General features: G+C 40.2%; 1 long non-coding RNA gene across 1 annotated transcript; it reads left to right on the forward strand.

Moving 5' to 3' along the window:
• The first annotated feature begins 413 nt into the window (after window positions 1–413).
• Window positions 414–12,493, forward strand: LOC149751280 (uncharacterized). Its single transcript, XR_016398343.1, has 2 exons — window positions 414–911; window positions 1,082–12,493. It is a non-coding gene; the product is annotated as an uncharacterized LOC149751280 (long non-coding RNA).
• Window positions 12,494–14,589: the final 2,096 nt, after the last annotated feature.

Raw genomic sequence — 14,589 nt, forward strand, 5'->3', positions numbered from 1 at the left:
CAACTTGTAAGCCAAATTTAGATTTGGTGGGATCCACTTTGCATTAACCCCTTCAGGCCAAATTTTTCAGATTGGTTCAGACCGTTCTTGGACCGTTCTTGGTCCGGTCTTCCCACTGTCAGACCGTCAAGGGTCCGGTCCCCTAAATTTCCCACAAACCAGTTTTAGGCACGTGCAATGCACGTGACAAACAGCATGGACAGCTGTGATCCCCGTCTAACCATAACAATTTTCTCATTAATTACATAAAAAATATCATAAAAGATATCTTTACGGCACATGATTGCCGAATTAAGTTCAAGTTTTGGCATTTTACATTAAAAACCCTAACTAACGTTAAAAACTTACATTGGGACATGTCTCGTATTTAATTTTTTTTATTTTTCTTCCCGGGTCAGAGAGACCATGGACCTCGCGCTCCTCGCCCTCCCCTCGTTCCCGTCACCGCCAGTTACGCTTCTTCCCCTCCTTAAAACACCATCGTGAGACCGCTCCCAACCATGAGGCGACCCCGAGGACTCGCCGTGGAATTCGTCGCCATTCTCTCCGCGATCCGATCTCTGACCACCATCTCGATCCCTTCCACCCCGCTTTGATCGGCTTTTTTTCGCTCTTTTTTCCCCTCCATTTTTTCACCGTTCTCGGGGGCGTTTCGATCGTCGATCGGCTCGAGGACCGGATCGGATGCGCGTGGGCGGAGGCGGAGGAGGGGGCGGGCGGCTGGTTCGGGCGGCGCGATGGGTTTCGACGGCGACGGTGACGGCGGGGAGGGGGATGGAATGTCGTCGGTGAGGGACGTGTCGATCAACGGCCTGACGATGAAGACCGCCGAGGTGGAGGCAAAGCTTGATGAGGGCAATATCCAGGATGCAGAGTCGTCGCTGAGGGAAGGGCTCTCCCTCAATTACGAGGTTCCTTTTCTCCTTTTCTTTTCCAATAAAGTCCAATTTATTTAGGGTTGGTTGGCACGATCTCTCTCAAGTTTGATTCTTGAGCGTCTGGTTGTTTGAGTTGAGAACAATAATGGTGTTTTTCCTAAGTGGTTTGGTACCATTGGCATAATGACGCATTCTTCTTGCAGTACCGAGGCACAAAGTTTGGACATTTACGAGGGAAATTTATTCCCAATATATTGTCAGTGATTGTGGATAAATGAAGACTGAAACGAACCAACATCAGGATATAATGGAATAATTTTCTTCCTTTTTAATAAAATAAATAGTTGATTGTGGGAGCTCTAGCACGTGGAAGATTCTGAAGCTAGACTCTAGCATGTGGAAGATTCTGAAGCTGGAGTGGAACCTTATATTGCAGAGATGGACGGCGAAGGGGAAATTATCATTGAATTGAAAGCTGTTTAGCTCAAAATGTCGTGAGAATATGCAACTTATTTTGAGATGTTTATGGAATCTGACTGATTTCATGGATACAATGTTAATTGTCAATTGACACCAACTCTCAGACTTTTGCCACTTTTCTATCTAGGGCAAGTTTGGGCGAGAGAGGGGTCATTGTGGCAGGTTGGAGACGGATTTGTACTATACAGTAGTAAAGATTGTCTTATCCTGTAGTTAAGTTCTTACTTCCCGGTTCAAACTATATTTGCATGTATTGGAGTTGCAGAAAGATATGATCTAGGTGTGGGAGTGGGGAGGAAGCTGTCATTGATGCTACTAATATGGATACTTGGTCAATAATTACATACTAATAAATCATTTTTTTATTGACAAGTTCACTATAGTCTATTTGAAATTGGGAAGTAAATAAAATGAGCATTATAGTATATAATTTACTGTTTGGATGATTGATGTAGTTTTTATTTGATAGTAATAGCTGTATAAGTGGGAGCCTGAATGAGTTCTCAAAATAGACAATAGTCTAGGTTGAGGGTAGGCACACTAATGTTAATGCCCATACAAGGCAGGTATAAATTCAGTGGGTTAGAGGAGCTCCCACTTATATGAATTCATATATTTTAAGTTTTCAGCTATCGTGTTGCCCAAGATAACAACCCAGGGGGGGGTGAATTAGGTTTTCTAAATTTTTAGGATCTTAATTAAGTTGATAGATGGGTAAATTATTTTGGTTTGTGTTAGAGCATATAAGTGCAGTGGAAGCAAAAATAACACAATGCAAACACAAAAGAGCTATAGTAGTTCGGTGCACCCCAAGGCACCTACATTCACTTCCCAAGCGTCCCTTTGGGAATTCACTATGATCCCTCGGATTGCAGTTGGATTGTTTTATCGGGCTCACAATCCAAAAATCCTACAATTGGTTTTACGGGATCACCAGTTAAACCTAACCGTTGATTTTACGGATTCACCAACAACCTATACCGTTGGTTTTACGGGGTCACTAACAAACCTTACAAAGAAAGATAGAGAAAAAATTTGAAGCTCCTAAATGAGCAAGTAATACAATTATACACTAAGAGAAGAGATAAGAATATAGTTATTGCTTTGTAGATTGCTTTTCTCTTCTTTGCCAAGGTTGCTTCACTCCTCAAGAGGTTGGTAGAGCTCTTGAAGACATTTGAAGATTGCTCAACCACCTTCTTTCAGAATTTGAATGAAGCAATTAAATGTAGAACACTTGAACTTTCTTTTCTCTTGAATACACTCTTGATTTTTTTCAAAAGATTTCTTTCTCTTGATGAATAGTGTCCCTTAAATACTTCTTTAATCCCTATTGGTCACTTTCTAGCTGCTGGAATGGAAAAATTAGCCGTTTCTAGTCGTTGGAGCACCAAAAAGTACATCTGCAGAATTAGCCGTTATGTTGTTAGTCGTGCCGGGGTCGACCTGAGTAAATCTGCAGTCGGCTCGAGTTACTGTTCCATAGGCTAAGGTCGACTCATGTTTTCCTAGGATCGACTCCACCTTGGCTGGGGTCGACCCGAACTTGGCTGGGATCGACCCTCTCAGGAAATCCAGAGAGTTGTTTTTCTTACACTTTAGGCTGGGGTCGACTCAATTTTTCTTGGGGTCGACTTGAGCTACAGTGGGGTCGACTCGAGCTTAGCTGGGGTCGGCCCTCTTAGAAATCCAGAGACTTATTTTTCTGATGTTTCAAGCTGGGGTCGACTCAAGCTTAACTGGGGTCGACTCCAACTATCTTGGGGTCGGCTCTGACATTGATTCCAGAGAGCTGCTTTCTTGTGAAACTTATTGGGGTCGACTCAAGCTTCAATGCTGATTTTTGGGGTCGACTGCTTTCTTGTGAAACTTATTGGGGTCGACTCAAGCTTTAATGCTGATTTTTGGGGTCGACTCGAGCTTGTGCCAGGCATGCCAAATGTGCCAGAAGTGCCAGGGTCGACACCAATTCTTTTGGGGTCGACTCCAACTTTGTGCCAAGTGTTCAACAATGTACCATAGCATGCCAAAACGTGCCAATTGTATCAGAGTCGACTCCAAACTTCCTGGGGTCGACTCTAATCCTGTTTTTTTGCATCTTAAGGTTAGTTTAGCTCATTAAATCAATAAAAGAAAATTCCAATGAACCTAGGATAAATGGCACACACAAGCTTCATCACTTTGACTAGTAAAAGGATAAAATTGCCCCTTATGAAGAAAACTTCACTCTTAATTATGTCAAACTGAAAATTAGATTTTTCCAAGTTCTTCTAAAAGATTTATCCTAAGATGAGTTCTTGAGAGTCCTTTTTAAGAGTGTATTATGAATATATCGAATATGTATAGCTTCTTTCTTCCTTGAGTGTTTATATACTTAGTCATTTGAATTAATCGCTTTAGCACTTCCATATGCCCTTAATGGCTTAGTAAACATCAAAATAACATTAAGATTCTCAATCTCCCCCTTTTTGATGATTACAAAATATTTCATATTGTCAATTTGACATTCGTACGAAAAATTGAGTTTAACATTCATAAGGTGCTTTTGGTTTAAGAGTTTCAAAATAGTCCAATTCAGAATTTATATCAATGAACCAAGAGCTCCTTCTATCTTATTCAAATTGATGCCAAATGTATTTTAGCTTTGCTCCCCCTATCTCTTATGTTTCATTAAGTCAACATTTTCAAAAGTTTGTGCCAAATTAAGAGTTTCAAGTTATGTATCGAGGTAAGAAAAATTTCTATGATTGTGTGCCAAATGCTTATGTATCATACTTTCTTATATATCTTGGCTTATGCATTGTGAATTCTCATGTATCATAAGTTAAGTGTCATGAATTCCCATGTATCAAGATTTTAAAATTCAGCTTTTTTATTTAATGAAAATTCAGATTTGCATCTTGTCAAAATTCTCCCCCTTAAGTATAAATTTTCTCCCTTATATTTTTCTTCATATATTTTCTCCCTTATAGAATTTTCCACTTATATTTTTCTCCATATATTTTCTTCCTTATATTTTTCTCCCTCTTTTTGTCATCATCAAAAAGAATATATAGTACTGAAGTAAATCATATTGCAATGACAAAGATCATAAAAAAAAACATTGTATTTCATAAATGCAAAATTACAATGTTCCAAAATGCCATAAAAGATACCATTGTTTACAATCAACAAAAGGCAAAAATACCTCCAAACCTAAATCTAACATTGTCCTCAATGTTAAAGAAAATTTAAAGCAGTAAGAGGACAGAGGAGAAGTACCTGATATGGATGGGTGAATTGAAAGTTTGGGCAAAATCCCCCAAACCTACATGTTAGTAATTTATTGATTTTTTTTTTAAAAAAAGAAACTTACATGTTGGGTTGCCTCCCAAGAGCGCTAAGTTTTATGTCTTCAGCCAGACAATTCTAATTCATTCATGATAAACAGGGTCGATCAGAAGTGTCTCCTCAACTTCTGGACTCAGATACTCAAGGTATGGTTTTAAACGATGTCCATTGACTTGAAAGGACCTACCATCCTTGGTATTGCATATTACTACTGCACCATGCGGGTGCACTTTCTCTACTGTGTATGGGCCAGTCCAGCGAGATTTAAGTTTTTCAGGGAATAGATGTAATCGAGAATCATATAGAAGGACTTTTTGTCCTTGGTGAAATTCCTTACGAATGATCATTTTATCATGCATGATCTTCATGCGATCTTTGTACTTTTTGGCACACTCGTAAGCATCGTTTCTAATTTCTTCAAGCTCATCGAGTTGAAGCTTCCTATGTTCTCCTGCTTTGTCAAGATTGAAATTTAAATGTTAATAGCCCAATAGGCCTTGTGTTCTAACTCAACAGGTAAATGACAGGCCTTGCCATAGACAGTTCTATATGGAGACATTCCAATTGGTGTTTTGTAAGCCGTCCGATATGCCCACAGTGCATCTGTTAGCCTAAGAGACCAATCCTTCCGAGATGTATGAACAGTTTTTTCAAGGATGGTCTTGATCTCCCGATTGGAAATTTCGACTTGTCCACTTGTTTGTGAATGATATGGTGTACTGACCTTGTGATTAATGTTGTACTTTCTCATAAGGGCTTTAAAGATTTTATTACAAAAATGTTTCCCCCCATCACTAATGATAGCACGAGGGGTGCCAAAACGAGCAAAGATAGATTCTTTAAGGAACTTGATCACCACTTTGTGATCATTGGTCTTACACGCGATAGCCTCAATCCATTTTGATACATAGTCAACTGCCACAAGAATGTACTGATGCCCAAACGACATATGAAAAGGACCCATAAAATCAATACCCCAAACATCGAAAATTTCTATAATTAAGATAGGGTTCAGGGGCATCTCATTCTTTCTCGAAAGTTTTCCTAATCGTTGACATCGATCGCAAGATTTACAATAGTCATGCGCATCTCGAAAAAGTGTGGGCCAATAAAATTCGCACTGCAAAACTTTTGCAGCAGTTTTCTTCCCACTAAAATGACCACCACAAGCATGGTCATGACAAAAGAAAAGGACATTCCTTTGATCGTGTTCAGGGATGCATCGTCTGATGATTTGATCAGGACAGTATTTGAACAAGTATGGTTCATCCCAAAAATACCATTTTACATGAGCTAGGAAGCGGAATTTCTCTTGTTTGGTCCATGAACGGGGCATTCGTTCAGTAACTAGATAGTTGACTACATCAGCATACCATGGAACATTGGTATGGAAAATCATCATTAATTGTTCATCAGGGAAAATCTCGGACATAGGTAATGATTCTGCAGATGACTCAACAATTAGTCTGGACAAGTGGTCAGCTACTACATTTTCAGATCCCTTTTTGTCTCGAATTTCGAGATCAAATTCCTGAAGTAATAGGATCCAACGAATGAGCCTTGCCTTAGCATCCTTCTTTGTGAGAAGGTACTTAAGGGCGACATGATCAGAATAAATAAGAACCTTAGATCCTATCAGGTAGGGGCGGAATTTATCTAGAGCAAAAACAACTGCCAACAATTCTTTTTCAGTGGTGGAATAGTTGAGTTGGGCGTCATTTAGAGTTTTGCTTGCATAATGAATAACATGGGGAAGCTTCTCTACTCGCTGACCTAAGACAGCACCTATGGCATAATCGGATGCATCACACATAATTTCAAAAGGACGACTCCAATCAGGACTCCTTATGATGGGTGCTGAAGTTAGTTCAGACTTTAGTCTTTCGAAAGCAGTTATACAAATTGGCGAAAAATTAAAAGTAGCATCTTTCGCCAACAAATCGTATAAGGGTTTCGACAATTTACTGAAATTCTTGATAAAGCAGCGGTAAAAACCCGCATGCCCTAAAAAGGATCTGACTTCCCTAACAGTTTTGGGAGGTGGCAATTTAGCAATTAATTCTACTTTGGCCTTATCCACCTCAATTTCCCTTTGTGACACAATGTGTCCTAAAACAATACCTGATTCTACCATGAAATGACACTTCTCCCAGTTAAGAACTAAGTTTTTCTGTTTACAGCGTTCTACCACAAGTGTCAAGTGGTGTAGACATTCCTCAAAATTGGATCCAAATACAGAAAAATCATCCATGAAAACTTCTAAAAATTTCTCCACCATGTCGGAGAAAATACTCATCATACACCGCTGGAATGTAGCCGGTGCATTGCATAACCCAAAAGGCATGCGACGATAGGCAAAAGTGCCATAAGGACAGGTGAATGTGGTTTTCTCTTGATCCTCACGTGCAATTGGAACTTGGTTATATCCAGAATAACCATCAAGAAAACAGTAATGAGAGTGGCCAGCTAGACGTTCTAACATTTGATCGATGAAGGGTAGAGGAAAGTGGTCTTTCCTAGTCATGGCATTAAGCTTCCTATAGTCGATGCATACTTGCCATCCCGTTTGGACTCGAGTAGGGACTAACTCATTGTGATCATTTTTTACCACAGTGATGCCAGACTTTTTAGGTACGACTTGAACTGGGCTTACCCACTGACTATCAGAAATAGGATATATAATCCCTGCATCTAAAAGCTTGATGACCTCGGCTCGAACTACGTCCTTCATGATTGGATTAAGTCGCCTTTGTGGTTCTCTAGAAATTTTTGCATCTTCTTCTAGATGGATTTTATGTTGGACCACAGAAGGACTAATCCCCTTAATATCAACTATAGACCAACCGATAGCTTCCTGATTCTTCCGAAGGATACTTAACAACTTCTCTTCCTGTTCTTTAGTTAGATTCGATGCAATTATAACAGGTAAGGTCTTGTTTTCCCCAAGAAATGCATACTTCAAGTTTTCGGGAAGGTCTTTGAGTTCTAGTTGTGGAGGTTTGACATTGGATGACACTAGCTGAGATTCCGAAATAGGCAATGATTCAAACTTGGTGGCCCATCTGCTAGTATCCATCACAGGAATGGAATCTAACAATGCATTAACCTCTTGACTTGACTCACAATCTTGACCAAAATTAGCTAAACATCTTTCTAATGGGTCAGAATAACTCGACTCTTCAAAAGAACCGCTAATTATATTCTCAATCATGTGAATTTCTTCCAAATCGTCCATCTCAGTTGACTGACTACTACTATGAAAAACATTGAGCTGGACAGTCATGTTCCCAAAAGCTAGAGTCATTATTCCATTTCGGCAACTAATCACAGCATTTGAAGTGGCCAAAAATGGTCTATCTAAGATCACCGGGATGTGACTTTCTGGATTTTTTACTGGTTCAGTTTCAAGGACTACAAAATCCACAGGGTAGTAGAATTCATTAACTTTTACAATCACATCCTCCACAATTCCTTTGGGATACTTCACAGTCCTATCTGCTAATGACAAGGTAATATTTGTGGACTTTAATTCCCCCAAACCTAGTTCGGTGTAAACAGAATAGGGTAATAGGTTCACACTTGCTCCTAAGTCTAATAGGGCTCTCCGAATGATGGTTTCTCCTATTTTAATTTCAACAGTAGTGTTGCCCATAGATGGTCACCCAAGAGGGGGGTGAATTGGGTGTTTTAAAAACTTTTCGCCTAATTAAAAATAAAACACACAAATATATGCACTAAAGTAAAGAAGGAGGAATGAGAAAGGTCAATCGCAAATACAAGGTTTTATAGTGGTTCGGAGCTTCCACTGCTCCTACATCCACTCCCCAAATCGCCTTTGGAAATTTCCACTATAATCCAAGATTACAGTACGGTAGTTTTGCGAGTTCACTACCCAACTCGTTGTTTTACACCGGGCTCACAACAAACCCTAAAACCCCCAATTTCACTTAGGCTTGGGACGCCTTTCCCTTGTTCCAAGTCCCTTGACCGGAACAAGCACCACAATGAAAGAGTTTACAAAAGAAAAGAAAAGCTCTCAAAAAGCAAATATAACAATGATGAACAATAGAACCCGGAAGAATCCTTTTGCCGTTGGAAGCGTGAGAAATGTTGATTCTTCCGATGTGGACCGCGTAGGGTTGAGTGTGAGCTTTGAATCCCGAGCGCACGAGAGTGGTTGAGCTTGAAATCACTTGGGAAGCTTGAAAACACTTGATTTCTTCACTTGAATGCACTCACTCCCTTGAACTTTTCTTTCTTACTTCTCTCTTGAATGATCTAGCTTTTGGTTGGTAAAGAGTTGTTGAGAAGCACTTAAGAGGTCCCTTTTATAGCCCAAAAAGCAAATATAGCCGTTAGAGACAAAGTAAAAAGGATTTGAAATTCAAACCAAACCTGAAAAGCTGTCAGTCGCGTCCCAGGCGCTCCGGGGACATCTCCGCTTCAACGAGAGACGTCTCGGCTACAAGATTTTGCTTTTTACGTTGTCTGGGGTCGACTCGGCACTTTAAGGGGACGTCTCGGCTTGTTTGCACTTTTTGAATGGGGACGACTCCGCTGCTTTGGGGACGACTCCGCTTCTTTATCTCCGAAAAACATGTCCTCTGGAATTCCCTGAGAGAGTCGACTCCGCTCCTTCAGGGGACGTCTCGGCTTGTCTGCACTTTATGCATGGGGACGACTCCGCTGTCTCAGGGTCGACTCCGCTTCCTTATCACCGAAAAAACCATTCTCTGGAAAACCCTGAGAGAGCCGTCTCCGCTATCTTGGGGACGACTCGGGAAGTCTTCTTTTTACTTGCGGGGACGACTCCGCGTACAGTGGGGACGTCTCGCGCATATCTCTTGAAAACTGCCTTTCTGCCGCCACTGAGAGAGTCGACTCCGCTACTGAGAGAGTCGACTCCGCTAACGCGGGGACGACTCGGCAGGTGCCGGGGACGTCTCCAAGTGTGCCAGTTCTTTCTATTTGTGCCAGAGACATCTCTGAGACTATCCGGAGACGTCTCGGCTGTCTCTGATCTATTTTCTTTAACTCAAAATATTCTTCAATAAATTCATAAAAATTATCAGAACTTGCCTAGACATTTCTTAACAATATTCTTAGTTAATCACATGAATTCCTCAATTAAATTGTTAAGATAAATGGAATTATACTCTAGTGTTTTGTATTCATCAAAATCCATTAGGGGGTCAACAATCTCCCCCTTTTTGATGATGACAAAACACTGAGTATATGCAAAATTCGAAGTTTAAACATATACACAGTATTTGATCAGATGTACAAGTATAATGTTTTGATTAGAGCTAGATACAGTGTGCACAATTGCATGGGATTGAACTTTATAGCTCTTAAGCAATTTTAGCATATCAACTGAATTTGAATCAAGTTAAAATGAAATATTGATGCTGAAGATAATTGAAAGCTAGATTCTTTTTGACTCCCCCTTTCTTTTCCAGAAGGGCAATTATCTTAAAGTCAATATTCTTCAATTTTATCTTTTCTAAATCAACTTTGGAGTATGATTATAAATTTTGCATTCCATATTCAATACCCATATTGGTTCTTTTGGTTCTTTCTATATATCTACTCTCCCTTTCAATATCGCCATATTCAATATCTACTCCCCCTTTTTGTCATCAACAATGAAGGGGACAAATTATCCTTAGGTGCTTAAAACTCAATTCATAGTAGAATTCAGCCTATTATAATTAACCACTCAAGGATATTCAAGTTATCTTTATTAAAGAGTTCAGCATTCATTTTACTCCCCCTTTGATATTCAGGTTGTGCTCCCCCTGTTTCATATGCTTTGATAAGTTGTGCCAAATTTGAATACTTAATGTATGTTATGAGATTCTTATGACACATCAAGAGGCACATTCACATTCACATATACAGAGTTGGAAATGTACACAGGGTTGCAAAAGAAATTGTATGTCATTCATTTGTCATTGTAAATCTTCGAAGTCAGTACATAGTCAAAAGAGGAAATCATTACAAGTATTCATTTCTAATACAAAAAGTGTTTCAAAATAGCCTAGGATTTACAAAAAGAAGAGCCTACAAAATGTCCCTCATCGGCGACGTTGCTCATGGGCCCTACCAGCTGTACTTTGTTCATAAGCCTTACAAGCTGCATCTATGAATGCATTGATAGAATCCATGAGGGTCTTAAATTGATCTCCCTGTGACTTGTGGAAACCTGCCACAAGTGCTTCAAATTCTATGGTTGCCATTTCAATTCTTCCTCTGAGTTGGGCAACCAAGGTGCCCACGTTGCCATCTGGTTTTGTCAGCTCTTTGAGACTCTTGAAAATGGCCTTCAAGCTGTCCTTGAGCTCTATTGATCTGAAGGTTTGGGTGGCACCCACACCAACTATTTGTTGCTCTGTGGCTTCAATTTGAGCTTTAATTCCCTTCAGCTCTTGCAGAAGCCCTTCATGTGAAGCTCTGATGGGGGCCAACTCTGTAGAGATTATGGATCTCATCTCCTCCCTCATCTGCTGGCAAATGGCAGATGCTAAGGTGCGCATCTGATCCTCTGTCAGGAAGGAGGGCACGCTAACTGGAGGAGGTGGTGGCATGGATGTGGAAGGTCCAGCTGAGCTGGAGGGTATATCAGGGATATCCAAGTGGCTAGGTGGAGGAGAGTGATGATCAGACTCATGATGTAGGTTCTCGGGCTCTAGGATTTGGGTTTTTCTCTTTGGTACCTTGACCCACGACCCATCTATCTTATGAAATTCCATTCTTCTCATTGTGCCCTCATTGTAATAGTCGGTGTTTCACAAGGGCTTTGCAGGTTCATTTGTTGGAATGGGAACTTTGAAGTGTTTGAAAACTAAGGTAAAGATCATGCCATAGGGTATACTAAACCTAGAATACCTATGACATAGGGCAATGTAGTTTAGCATGAGTCTAGGGAGGTTTAGAGGGATCCCTAGTAGGATATGGTGCATAATAGCTAAGTCTCGCTCCGAAACAAAATCGAAGCGACCGGTTTTAGGAAATAGGACCCGGTTGACAATACTTAAGAGAAGTCTCATTTCTGCATTTAGGTCCTGGGAATTGACAACATCAAGAGGGCCGCAGTCCTCTCTTCCTAAAAGTAAATTTAGGGCTAACTCCCTTTGGGGATGTGAGGTTGGAGCCTCACCGTCCTTAGGGATTTGTAAGACAGTGGATAGGACATCTTCATTGACTTCTACTAATGTCCCTTGGACATATCCAGTGTACCCTAGGTCCCCTAAGGCCATATTGCTAAAAAGTTCTCTAACTAGGCCGGGGTAGGTCGAGGTATTGAGGGTACAAAAGTGCTCCCACCCTTGGGCTCGGAGTCTCTCTCCAATAGAGAACCCCTCATGATCTAAAAATGAGAAATCTATGTACCTTCCGGTCGTGACTGTGCGATTTGCACAGGAAATAGTCGTGGTTGGCGGAGCAACCGGAGGAGACGGCGCGGAGGGTTCTTCCCGCCGTTCCTCACCGTCGGCCGCTGCCCTAGGTCGCCTTCCACGGGTCGTCCTAGCCTTCTTTGGTGCCATGGATGCTAGGGTTTGTGATGGAGAGCAAACGGAGGCTAGGGTTTGAGGTAGAGAGCAAATGGAGGCTAGGGTTTTTCGTTTTGGTCGGAAATGAAGGAGAAAGCTCGGGTCGGCTCGAGCTATTTCGACCTATTTTAAAAGCCCTCATTCAGTCCCCGAGACGTCTCCGCGACTAAGGCGAGACGTCTCCCCTGGGGGGATGTCTCTGCGATTTGCCAGAGACGTCTCCGGCACTGAAAAATTTCAGACTAAATTCTATCTTCTCCCAATTTTTGTTTAATCACCCTAATCAACATGATCTCTTTTGATAAACTTAGAGTGAATTTGTTTGTGATCCTCCCCCTTAATGATACATCCTATAATAATTTGATAATGATTTTTGAAATATTAATATTGAAATGAGGAATGTTTGACCAAATTTCGAATACCTATGAAATAGGCTCTGAAAATATCTCCATGAAGAGTCCAAGGGAGGGTAACCATCCTCCAGAAAGTCAAACAGTTCGTCATTTAGCTTAGATGAATTCATGTTTTTCACTTATGTTTACCTTGAGGTTGATTACTAGTTTGCGCAGCAAAACAATGCAATACAAGTTCAATTCATTTGCTAGGATCATACAAGCTCAAAGCATTCCTTAAGAAGTTGAATCTATCTTTACAAAGGGGCTTTGTAAAGATATCAGCCAATTGATTTTCAGTGCATACATATTCAATCATCACATCATTTTTCAGCACATGATCCCTAATAAAATGATGCCTAATCTCTATATGCTTTGACTTAGAGTGTTGGACAGGATTCTTTGTTAAATTAATTGCACTTGTATTGTCACACTTAATTGGTATATTATCCATTTTGATACCGAAGTCTTCAAGTTGTTGCTTAATCCAAAGAACTTGGGCACAACAGCTTCCAGCTGCAATGTACTCAGCCTCAGCTGTGGACAAGGCAACTGAATTTTGTTTCTTGCTAAACCAAGAAACCAAATTGGCACCCAAGAATTGACATGTGCCACTTGTGCTTTTTCTGTCGAGTTTGCACCCGGCAAAATCAGCATCGGAATAGGCAATTAAGTTTATGTCAGATTGTTTAGAATACCATAAGCCTACATTAGATGTCCCTACTAGATATCTAAAAATTCTTTTAACAGCTTGCAAGTGTGATTCCTTAGGACATGCTTGGTATCTAGCACACATACAAACACTGAATAATATATCTGGTCTACTAGCAGTAAGGTAAAGTAGAGAGCCTATCATACCTCTATACAATTTGCAGTCTATACTTTTACCTTTTTCATCTTTGTCAAGCTTGCAACTTGAGCCCATGGGTGTGCTGATTTCTTTTGCATCCTTCATCTTGAATTTCTCCAACATTTCTTTGATATACTTGGACTGACTGATGAAGATGCCTTCTTCTGATTGTTTTATTTGCAGCCCAAGGAAGAAGTTGAGCTCACCCATCATGCTCATTTCAAATTCTCCCTGCATAAGCTTGGCAAACTCTTGACAAAGACTATCATTAGTAGCACCAAAAATTATATCATCCACATAAATTTGTACAAGTAATAAGTCATTTCCTTTTCTTTTAATAAAAAGGGTTTTGTCTACATTTCCTCTCTTAAATTTGTTTTCAATTAGGAAATTACTTAATCTTTCATACCATGCCCTAGGAGCTTGCTTAAGTCCATACAATGCTTTATGCAATTTATACACATAATCTGGATGTAAGTGATTTTCAAAACCTGGAGGTTGTCCTACATAAACTTCCTCCATTATATAGCCATTTAAGAATGCACTTTTTACATCCATTTGATAGAGTTTAAAATCCATGAAGCATGCATATGCTAAAAGCAGTCTAATAGCCTCTAACCTAGCAACAGGAGCAAAAGTTTCATCAAAATCTATTCCTTCCTCCTGATTATATCCTTTGGCCACTAGCCTAGCTTTGTTTCTTATTACTATTCCATCTTCATCTAGTTTATTTCTATATACCCACTTGGTGCCTATGATTGAAACATTAGGGGGTCTTTTCATTAGAGTCCAAACTTCATTTCTTTCGAATTGGTTTAATTCCTCTTGCATAGCATTCATCCAATTATCATCTTTTTCAGCTTCTTCTAGTGATTTAGGCTCTATTTGTGAAACGAAAGCAAGATAATTACTAGTGTTTCTTAAAGAGGATCTAGTTCTTATACCTTGTGAAGGATCACCAAGGATTAGATCCTTTGGATGACCATGTGCATACCTCCATTCTTTAGGAAGATCTTGATTTCTTGATGGAGGTTGATCTTCTTCATCTTGCTGATTTGTATCTTCTTTGATCTCATCCTCATGTTGTTTGTCTTGAGTGGAGAGTT

This window comes from Phoenix dactylifera, chromosome 14, assembly GCF_051530095.1.
Source record: "Phoenix dactylifera cultivar Ajwa chromosome 14, Ajwa_hap1_PhDact_Kaust_v1.1, whole genome shotgun sequence".
Classification (NCBI taxonomy): domain Eukaryota; kingdom Viridiplantae; phylum Streptophyta; class Magnoliopsida; order Arecales; family Arecaceae; genus Phoenix; species Phoenix dactylifera.